The 12203-nt window shown below is 33.0% G+C and overlaps 1 protein-coding gene across 8 annotated transcripts in view; it reads right to left on the bottom strand.

The window, feature by feature from the left end:
• The window catches only part of LOC126771652 (myosin-IIIb-like), a 51279-nt gene extending 46943 nt beyond the window's left edge, over positions 1-4336 (bottom strand). For all 8 annotated transcript variants that reach the window (XM_050491700.1, XM_050491692.1, XM_050491684.1 and 5 more), the window contains exon 1: positions 4192-4336. The gene's annotated coding sequence lies outside the window, so the exon portion shown is untranslated. The remainder of the gene's footprint in view (positions 1-4191) is intronic.
• Between the last annotated feature and the right edge of the window lie 7867 nt (positions 4337-12203).

The raw sequence follows: 12203 nt of genomic DNA on the forward strand, positions 1-12203 counted from the left end.
TAATATATTTTATTCGTTTACACTTATATATATTCTATTCCAAAAATGATGTACTGTAACAAAAAACATTAGAAGTAGTAAGCATAGCCGTAAGTCCTATCCTGCCTATATATGTAAGCCTATCACTGGTGGTAGGGCTTTGTGCAAGCTCGTCTGGGTAGGTACCACCCACTCATCAGATATTCTACCGCAAAACAGCAATACTTGATATTGTTGTGTTCCGGTTTGAAGGGTGAGTGAGCCAGTGTAATTACAGGCACAAGGGACATAAAATCTTAGTTCCCAAGGTTGGTGGCGCATTGGCTATAAGCGATGGTTGACATTTCTTAGAATGCCAATGTCTAAGGGCGTTTGGTGACCACTTACCATCAGGTTGCCCATACGCTCGTCCACCTTCCTATTCTATAAAAAAAAAAAAAAAGTGATTATTGATATTAAAACCTTTTTTTATTGTACTTGTTAGGATTTGTGCAAGCCCACCAGGGCGAGTACCACCCTCTCATCAAATATGCTATCGCTAAGAAGCAATACTTTGTAGGTATTGTTGTGTTTCGGTTCGAAAGGCGAGTGAGCCATTGTAACTACAGGTACAAGCGACATAACATCTAAGTTCCCAGTGCTGTGGCGTATTGCCGATGTAAGGAACGGTTAATATTCACAGTTCCAATATCTATGGGCAATGGTGATCATTTACCATCAAGTGGCCCATTTGCCCCTCTTCTTGCCTGTTTTATATTTACAATAACCTGTTACACCTCACACTGTATATTTTTTGTTTGATATTATTGGTATATTAGCTATTTTAATATGACCTTTTATGGAACATTTTTTTTTAATTTATTCAATGAACAATGGTGTGAATTTGTTAGAAAATTATTATGTGAAAAATTCGATACAATACTCGGTTTGTTCAATTCAAATGTTAGGTTAATGAGAACAAGATCTATGAAAAAACGGAATGATCATTGAAACGTAACGGCTCATTCGAGACTAATCGCACACGTGACCACAGCCGCGTGCGCGTGCGCCGGTATCAACGTATGGTCTATGATTATTGACTAGTGTGTTACCGATTGCATTCTATATATTTCAAAGCTATTTTACAGTTGGAGTTTTTAATTAATCGAAACGGGATAGTCGGAAGAAACTTACTTTTAAAGGAGTTCTTAATGATCTTTTATAATGGCATTTTGACTTTGATTCTTGTTTCATTACATACTTGTTTATAAATTTTACGAGCTTAGATGACTAGTGGATAGAAGACGTAGATCTTAAATGGATGTTTTATTACTGAATGATTGTGTTTTTTTTTTAATAAAGACAACTAAGAGAAGGTTTCATTTTTTAAGTTTATTATAGATATACAAAAACAAAACCTTATCGGATCACAAAATATGAGCCAAATCGCTAAGTCAAGATACACAAAATATATAAACAAGAATTGTTCATTTAATATTATGAGATTATTTACAAATAATAACATTTATTTGTTCTGTTTAAAAATCAACAAATATTAAAATCACACTTATATATCGTAATTCATATAACTCTAAGGTAGTCGAAATGATCTTTTCCGACATCTTCAACATTTATCGTCACATATCAGTCAATTTTCACAGAACCGTAAATTATACACCTAAATCTTCCCCGTGAATAACTCCGTCTATTGGTGGAAATATGTGTGGTAGCTTTTGAGGATATTTCTTTTTATATAGAATAGGAAGGCGGACGAGCGTATAGGCCACCTGATGCTAAGTGATCACCAAAGCCCATAGACATTGGCATCGTAAGAAATGTTAACCACCGCTTACATCACCAATGCGCCACCAACCTTGGGTACTAAGATGTTACGTCCCTTGTGCCTATAATTACACTGGCTCACTCATCCTTTAAAACGGAACACAACAATACCAAGTACTGCTGTTTTGCGGTAGAATATCTGATGAGTGGGTGGTACCTACCCAGACGAGCTTGCACAAAGCTCTACCACCAGTAAGTATCCCGTTCAGACAGACATACAGGACATACGCGGCGCGGGACGTTATCTTGTAATATATAGTGAAATAATACATAATAAATCAAACGACCATGTTCAGAGTAAAAATTTTTTTTAATGTTTTATTATGACAGTATATTTAAATCTATTGTCATATTTAATTATAAATATTTATTAAATGATTTACAGATAGAAACTAAGTTATCAACGTATCAATTATAAAATACGCATCAGTATACTCATTAATAATTAAATATTAAGTGGCAATGCACTTCGACGCGGCGCTTATAACTATAACGGAAAATATGTATATCTTAACGCAATACGTGCCACGAAACGAACGTGGAGACTTATTATTTAAGAGTTAAAGAGTTATTATTTCTACTAAGGTGAACATTATATTATACCAAATAACTTCGTTTTTAATGACTGTTTTTTTACGGTAGATCTCAGTGCAGGCCTGGTTTTAATAGTTATTATTTTAGTAGTGCTCGCCTGCGGCTTCGCGTTTTAGGTAAGGGAGATGTTGGGGAAGGGTTTGTTATAAAAAAGCAGCCTTCATAATAAATTTAATCAAAATCGGTTCAGTGTTCTAATCCATAAAGCGTAACAGACAGACAGAGTTACTTTCGCATTTATAATATTAGTATAGACTAAGAAGTGAAATTAGTAGATGCTCGTAAATATCTGATCAGCTATCAGACATTTCTCGAGGAGAAGGTTTTGAAGCTCATTCCATCACGCTGCTATTGGAGCAGATATGGATACTTATGTAGCAGATATTACCCGACACATACAGTCAGTTCAGAACGGTTACGCTACGTTCACGATCCAACTTCGACCGCAAAACTGGATCGTTGTGTTAGTAGAATAAATAAGTTAGTATTTTGTAGAAGAATTAATAGAAACGGTTAAACAGCGACGATTATGTTTCGATTCGATTGCGATAAAGTGACAGTTTGTTAGTATTTTACCCAATTGATACCCTGGTTTCCAATTGCAATAGTTTACGGCCAGCCTAGTGATGTAAAAGTCGCAGGTTCAAACCTGATCCTTTAGCTATTGTCGTTCCCACTCCAAGCACAAGCTATAACCTTCATTTGATGGATAAATAGGAGTATTAATAATTCTTTAAAAATGAGCATTGCTCGTATTCTTTTAAAAAAATAAAAATAAATTAAAGCATATGATAAAGTGTTACTTGTCAGGATTTGAACTCACAATCTTCTTTTAAGTTTCACATGTTCTAAACACTGGATGGACTGGACCAGTCTCGGTGTAATTTTAAGTAAATATAATTTAAAGCGTGTCAAGCGATTAAACAACTTTGATTACTTAGTTGATAACTCAATAGTATTACGAGGATGACCAATTACAAAGGCGCAAGACCATGTGAGAAGCCATGACCTGAGGACGAAAACATCTCAATATGAGAAGGTATAAGATAGGTATCTTATATAAAATTGTTTATTTTTCCAAGTATAACTTAATTTTGTCGACACCGAAGGGTCCTTAAATTGCTTTAGTATTATAGGGTACATTATCTCAGTATATACAAAACAAGGGACAGACACTCACTATCAGAAATTCGATTTATTTATCTTATTATCTACTTCTTTAGAATATCAGCGATTGTGTCTAATTTTTAGGAGTATTTTTATATGGCTATCTTTTTCATTGGACTGATTTTGATTAAACTTTGAGGTAGAAGTAAGTCCACAAGGATTTCAGGAATTTTAGGTCAATAATTATATCTGTATTATTATTATTAATATTTTTGCGGGAGCGGGTGATTTATGATTTTATTTACTTTTAAACGGAACAAAAATAATTAAAAAATTACTTACTTTCTCATTTTATTTCTAAAAGCATATTATAATATGCAAATATAAAACCAGATATTTATTCTATTATGGTATTTTTATTATACCGACTAATATTATTAGTAAATAATATAAATAATTGATTATACCTTCGTATAGAAAAGTTATTAAATACAAAAACCGAAGTTGCTGTAATTAAAAATTATTCAAATGACTGTGAAGAAACTATTTTATTATTAATATAAATAATAATAATTAACTGTTAAACAAAAACAATAAATATTAAAACAATTATCCTTATTTAACGATGACGTGAGAAAATACATTAAAATAATACCTAAACTGTATTAAGTATATAAAACGAACACTTACCGATACCAAAATATAAAGTTTTTCGGCTTCCAACGGTTAAATTACTTATTATCACAATAAATAAAAACACCATTCACTATTTACAAGCAAATAATAAATTTACGAACTCCGCATTTTCGCTCAGAGCACAGAGCGAGCGCGCGACGAAACGATCACAGACATGTGAAATCAGCTGTGGCTGCGGCTAACGGAACGTCACACCCCCCTGCCCCTCCACACCAGCCGGCCTGCCGCATAGCAGATAAGATAATTCTATTTTATTTACGGATAAACCTGTAATACAAAACACCAATATGCAATTCGTGGGAAATAGCCGCTTTAGAAAAAGAATAGACATAAAATATTCATGTAGGTAGACTGTAAGTGGTAATTATAACTTACTCAACGTTGAAACACAATCGTGACTTTGTTTTGAAATCATAAATAATATTACGAGAGAAGAAAATTTTTATACATATCGATTACGTATCTCATATTTCATAGTACCTAAGCCATGTACGAACATTTTATCATTTTATCAACCGTGAGTGGATTTCATAAGATATTATTTTGGTAGTTATTTATATTGTAGAATAATAACGTAGTTCATGTTAGACGCATTACATTAAAAATTTACCGAGATAAGTAAGTTTTAAGAAAGAATAAATATCGGAGTGGATCGGAATTTTTTCACGCAGTGGAAACCTTCAAAAAAGGTACCCGACTCTCTTGAGGGGGTGGGACCGGGTTATGTGGGATTCGTAACCATTACAACCACTGCGATGCCCGTCCTCGGCACAGATCGGAGAAACTGTGGGATCGTAATGATATAACGCATCCGCGAGCCCTCCTGAGCTGTGCTCCGCTTGTGGCTCGGCGAAGCTCTCCTCAAGGGTAACAAAAGGCCTTTCCTATCCAATTTGAGGGATATTTATACAATAGTATATGCAATATATTTTTCTATTATTAGAAATAAAACTAGTACAACAGGCACAAGAGACAAAATATCCCAGTTCGAAAGTTTCGTGACGCATTGGCAATGTAAAGAATATATATATATATATATATATATATATATATATATATATTACTTTTACTTTATAAAATATACATATATATATATATATATATAAAATATAATTAATATGCATAGTATATATATTTAAAAAATATTTATATTTAAATTTCTCTTAACCAACTAATTACTGCTTTAATTTTGAGCCTAAATACTTTAATTCAATTGGTTATATACACAGAGCGCGCACAATTCCACATTTTAAAAGTAATGTATATTTTTGTAGTGTAAGCATTTTTTTTAATTCAACCGTACTGTAACCGTATGTATGATAAGTGACATATTAGAATATTTATAATTATTTGCATGTATTGTTATTTTGTTGTTGTAATTTTGTATTGACATCATTGTAATAATAGTTTTTAATAGTAGTCGATTATAATTGCTAATACCATAAATTACAAGCTGTTAATGTCCCACTGCTTGGCAAAAGCCTATTGTCCTCTTGAAGAAAAGCTTATACCATCGCCTCTTTAATACAGGTTGATGGATACATATGTGATGGAATATCATTCAACACATGCAAGCATAACATGAATCACCACAAATTAAGCATATAAAAACTCATTGGATTTGAACCCACAATCTTTGATAAAGATTTACGTGTAACTAGGACATCTCGGCTATAAATCGGAAAAGATGATATTAATTTGTGATACGCCAGGTTTTTATGACATTAATATATTATATATTTTATAAAATATCCATAAAAAAACTAAAAATATCAAATCTTGTGATCTTTTGTGGATAGTAAAGTAAAAGTAGACAAAACCAAAACCACATTTTCTGTGTCATGCATAAAAAATGCAAACAGTGTGACTCATTCGTTGCCCACTCCTTAAGTGGTTGAAGGGAACTTTATATTATAATAAAGACTTGATTGTGTCGCGAATAAAACGGTTTAAAATTGTCAGCCGTTACTAAAATAAACATATTTTTTTATTGGTAATACTAAACTTCATCACAAAAAAAAGAAAAGCGGTTCACAAACAAAGGCACTGAACTGTTTGGTCTTTGAATAATTATAACAAATATCATAAATATTTATCTAATAATTTATCTAAAAAGAATTTCGCATTATTTTATTTTATATACTATATATGTAATTACTATGACTTAGATACTTATTATTAGATATTACATCACTATTTATAACAATTTGTAATTTAATCAAAATCTCAAGGCTTATAGTTATTTTAATATATATCAAGTCGAGATCGTGGATAGAATTCGTGTACCTTAACTGAAATGTCACAGGTTCAAATACGGGCAAGCAATTTTAATGTGCCTTCATATATTTACGATTTGTGTTTATAACCTTACCTTATTTCAATAGAAGAAGGAGTCTGGGAGAATGATAAACCTGGCGGGGGCTGTCTTAAATTGGTCAGCCGGATGTTACGAACCAACTCAAAGGGATGCCAAATCTCAACTTAGGAAGCTACCGATGTTGGAAGGAAGAACAAAGTAAGCATTGTACCCCGTCATACGCTTAAGCGCGGACAGGTAATGAACCCCCCGTTCCCTTGACTCGCCGACGGGTTCGGTGTGTGCTTACTCTGTAACGTAACAAGTTAGCGTTGGTAGATTTAATTTTAACGTTGGGCGTTGAGGACGTATTTAGAACACCTACGGACCTAAATAGAAGACGCCTGAGAATTATACTTACGAATATTATCCATTTCAATATTACTTACAATTTTAATTCCGATACCAACATTCCGACATTCAAAACATTTTTTTGCGAATCAATAATGAACAATACCGCAGAATAAAAAAGATCTCGCGCAATGTCGCTCAATGTCAATGTTGTTTATTTACCACTCATCCTGCGGTTGGAATCGACTGTACACGCAATTTTGCAGGCTATAAGTATCACTAAACCGCAATGAAGTGGCGTATTTATATAGAGCTATTTTTTTATTTATTAAGCACGAATCAAACGTCGAATTTGAATTGAAAGGTGTCATATATACGACTAACATAATTTGTCGTTTCAAATCGATGCTACGTTTAATTGATTATATTATTTTTTTATTTCATGGATTTCAAATAAAATGATTAAGCAAATTTCGTGCTAATCGTTTATATATCTCACGAAATTGAAAAACATACTCATACAAATTGAAATAGCTGTAGTTAGGACGTACAAAATTTTGTCTTTGTTAACAAATCTATGAATTTGCTATAATCCCCTCTTTTCAAATACGACTAGAAAGTTAAGCATTCAAAGTCTACAATTTGTAAGCAAAACAACTAATAAAATTGTGAGAGCTAAGGTAATAAATGTTTGTAATTTTTCAAGTATTCATCTAAATGTAATTTTATAGGTTTTTTTTTCTTTCGAAGGCTTTCGTCCAGCAGTGGATTGCGATAAGCCGAAAAAAAAATATAAAAAATCTAAATATAATTTTATAGATTAGATTTAAAATAATACAAGAAAAAAATTCAACGAGGAGGTTCTTCTTCAGTTCAGTTCAGTTCTCCAGTTCTTTTAAATTATAACCGTTACAATACGTTCCCGATTGAATTCCGATCCAACTTTGACTATTCTATTTCTATTCGGATCGGAACCACACCGATACGATGTTACCATATACGGTTATGTCAAAATACTTACTTATAAAGGTAGTTTAGCGGGTGATAAGTAAACAATACTATGTTTTGTTGCAAATGTCAAATCAATAATGACAGAAATCAGTGTTTAACTAAACATTCGGTAAACGTTATAAGTAATGTTTTATGACAGTATTGTATAATAAAATTAAATAATAGAAAAACGGATATACGATTACGTTCCGGATCAATTGCTATAAAGCGACAATGGTGAACCCTATTGTGTGTTTGAATAAAAACTTGAAGCTTAAAATTCCTTTAAGAGCTTCACTTGTATGTGACTAACGAAGAGAGTAAGCCAATGAAATCGATTTTGCACAATTTTGCAAATTCATATATGCATTCAAATTTACATGACAATGTTATAAGTTGAAAGTATCGAGCTTATATTGTGACTGAGGTTTAGAGATATTTTCAAAGGTTAAGTAGTAAACCCTTTTTCTAATACTGACAACAGCGTGTTTTATTATATTTTCGTGTTAATTGTATGAATATACGTAGTGCCCAAAGGTTGTATATACGATTTGGTATCTTCTGCTCGTTAGTGACTCTTTATAGTTAAATTAATGATCTATGTATTGTATATGTTAGGGTATGTTAAGGTATAATTTGTCCAAATGGACAAGTCTCAACAAAATAAAGATTAAAAAAATAATTATATATATATATTATATTTTTGTCTTATCGTAGTATTTATTTTGTCTATTTAACCTAGACTGTATGCTTCAACTCGCTAGCAACGTAATGGCCAGTCACCTTGATCTTTACGAGCGACACCGAACATGACCTTAGACCGTCACCTTTGTTAAGCATTGGACAAATAAGTGAAAATATGGCTACTATCGTTTTTTTATTCATAATTTAATTTGCGATGGAATAATATGATGTTTAGTAACAATCTGTTAATATACAACTGCTATGTTTAGAGCTTATTCCACAGCGCTGCCGAAGCGGTTTGGTGGTTATAAAAGACAAAATTTCACTTGACAATGTTTGTCAAATTTTCTGACATTATATTCTTTCACCCAATAAATTATAACCAAGAATTAAGCACATAAAAATTCAGTAATTTATCAAGATTCGAAGCCGCGACATTCGGTTAGGATCCACGTACGCTATCTTCCTGGTCGTCTCGGTTAAATGGCGAGAGATATACGTCACTAATGAGTCAGTGCTTATTACTACGATGCACCACGGCTTAAGGTGACCTTTAGATTTTACATCGCCGTGAGAACAATTTTTACAAATGTTTAAGCAAGCACGTCCTACATTATTTCCTATAAAATATTACATATTATAAGCTCAATGCTTTTAGATCTAATTACAATAGTTAAAAAAAGAAGACTGAACTATAATATATAACCTATAATACCTACCAACGTATAATTAATGAGTGAAAGTAATTAATAAAATGAACAGGTTTTAATTTCAGATTTCTAGAATGGGTGTGAATTTTTTTATCTATTCATTTATTTAATTTCAATTTAAACACGTTTAGTTTTTAATGATACTTTTTTTCTAAATTTATATTTTGTTATTTAACTTGGAGTAATATATATATATAATAGTAACAGCCTGGTAATGTCCCACTGCTGGGCTAAGGCCTCCTCTCCCTTTTGAGGAGAAGGTTTAGAGCTTATTCCACCACGCTGCTCAAATGCGGGTAGTTAGAATACACATGTGGCAGAATTTCAATGAAATTAGACACATGCAGGTTTCCTCACGATGTTTTCCTTCATCGTCAAGCACGAGATAAATTATAAACACAAATTAAGCACATGAAAATTCAATGGTGCTTGCGTGGGTTTGAACCCACGATCATCGGTTAAAATTCACGCGTTCTAATCACTAGGCCATTTCGGCTCAACGTAATAAGATATCACTATCTATACTTGATATTTAAATCATGTATTATTATCCTAGGATATAGGTAAATATAATAATAGTATGATCAGTCAAAATTGCTGATCTTAATTACAATTACAGCAGACATTCTAATGCTAGACTAACTGCGCATATATCATAGTGCTCAAATGTATACGCGGATCCAAGTGTACTCTCTATTCTCAGTCCCATAATCTCTTGGGATGGCAAATCCAACCGAAGACCGAAAAGAGATCACACGCAGTACTTTACGTGCTTTCCGGGCACAAAAGTTTAAGCACAGTTAACTAAAATGATGAAAGTAATTTTATTAGGCCGACCTGAGATTTGAACACAATACTTCGAAATCCTTAGCCAAACAAGTTAAGCATTAGACCAACAAGGTAGATTTAAAATAGATTAATATAATCGATTGCGTGTCGCGGAACCTTAAACAGCCGGTGTTTAATTAACGAAGTTGAAGTGGATTTACTAAATATAGGAACAAGGCTAAGGCGAAGGTCACACTGTGAATTCCCAGCTCACGATTTTAATTTTTGTGGCTTCAATCTGCACGTTAAAATTTAATTAAACAAGAGATATATTCACAAGAAAATTTTAATGGCGTTTTATGTGCGTACTTACTTTGATTGCAAGGTTTACAGAAATGCGAAAATAGAATCACGTTTTTTTGCGCAATACGAGCAAGCCCTAAGTTAGTTGCTTAAAGTGAAGTAAAAGTAAATTTCTTGCGGACACAACTCTGTCTAGGTGCAAGTACAATAAAGGTTTAATTACAATTTCAACACGCTACGGTGTGTTTCCATTGAAATATTAACGAATTTCTGTGCTTTTATACAAAAAGACACCAATAACAATTCGAACACTTTTGTCAATAAAAACTTTGCCAATTTTACTTACATATAAAATATTAATTTAGATTACTAACTACACATTCAACATGTTTTCATTAGCACGTTAAGCCGTTGCTCTTGTGCTTGAACTCTCTCCGGTCGTGTCAGATTGCCGTCCCATCAGATTATGAGAGTGAGGGTAAGGAGAGTGGATCTGTGTTTGCGCACACGCTTATGCATTAAAAACGTCCAGCACAGTTGGTTAGTATCCTTTTAGATTATCCGCTGTGGGCAAAATCGATCAATTGACTTTATTACTGAACACTGCAAAACTTATTTTGTAATAAATCCGACATTAAATTTTGAAAATAAAAATAAAACTCTCGGTAGTGAAGCTTAGTGAGAGGAAGTGAAGCGAATTATTTCGCGTACATGTAGCTTTATAGCTACATGTAGCTTTATAGCTACATGTAGCTTTATAGCTACATGTACACTGTTATTTAAAATATCGTTTTCGAGTTTCTGTGTTATGTATCTAGCGTTGTTTATTCTCCGAAATAATATCATGTATTTTTTTAAGTATCGCCCATGTACATGTATAAAATTGGTTAGACAGAATCATGACCCTTCATCTCAATTTGTACATGATTTAATACATCTGCTTGTAAATATGAAAGCTCACGAACTTGTCGTTAAATTATAGATTCACTACCTTTTAAGGGCTGACAAAGCGATATCGTTTAAAGACGAGACTCAAATATAAAGAGCGCTTCAGACTACTTTGTTGTGGTTTCGACGACCGACCTATATAGTTAGAACGACAAGGAACGCAGTAATGAATTTAAGTTAAATTAATAGAAGACGTTTGAATTTAGAAATATTGATATGACAGAAAATTATAGACAATGACGTCACGAAACGGAGAAACGATTGTGAGATTGCAACTGAACAGATAAACTGCCGTTTGTTTTCCGCCTTTTCCCATACCGCCTCAAAAAATTATATTAACACCTGAAATAATTATAAACGTTATGGACAAACGTTATAGACACAACCTTCTCCCCAAAAGGGAGACGAAGCATTAGCCCAGCAGTGGGACATTCACAGGCTGTTACTGTTATGGACATTACTGCCAAAATAATAACAAATTTTGCTTACTCGTTGTCAGAGGTCACAGTCGTAAAAGGACATAGAGTACCTAATATCTCCCCACTTTCCTCGCGCTGAAACCGCAGGCAAGGAAACTGGTATATAATAATTGACGGATTAAATATAAACGATTACGGCTACGTTCATACATTCGAGTTAGGCTATAATAACGAAGTAGTACGATACTAACATTATCAATAACGTTAACGCAGATGGAGCAGAAGCAACCAAGTTAAATTAGTGTTAAAAGTCGTTAATCAAGAGTGATCGTAGATATAATTGAATGTATAATGACGGGTGCGATGGTTTCGCGTGTTGAATGTTTTCTTTCAGAGTCAATAGAGCACGAAGGTGCTTAACATTCGAAGTTCTCATTTCTCTATTGCGCAGAATGTTGTTTCCTTCACAAATTAATAGTCATGGGATGATTTAAACATCTTGAATTTAATTAATTTTGAGCTCAAGTCATTTAATCC

Source organism: Nymphalis io, chromosome 1 (assembly GCF_905147045.1).
Source record: "Nymphalis io chromosome 1, ilAglIoxx1.1, whole genome shotgun sequence".
NCBI lineage: Eukaryota > Metazoa > Arthropoda > Insecta > Lepidoptera > Nymphalidae > Nymphalis > Nymphalis io.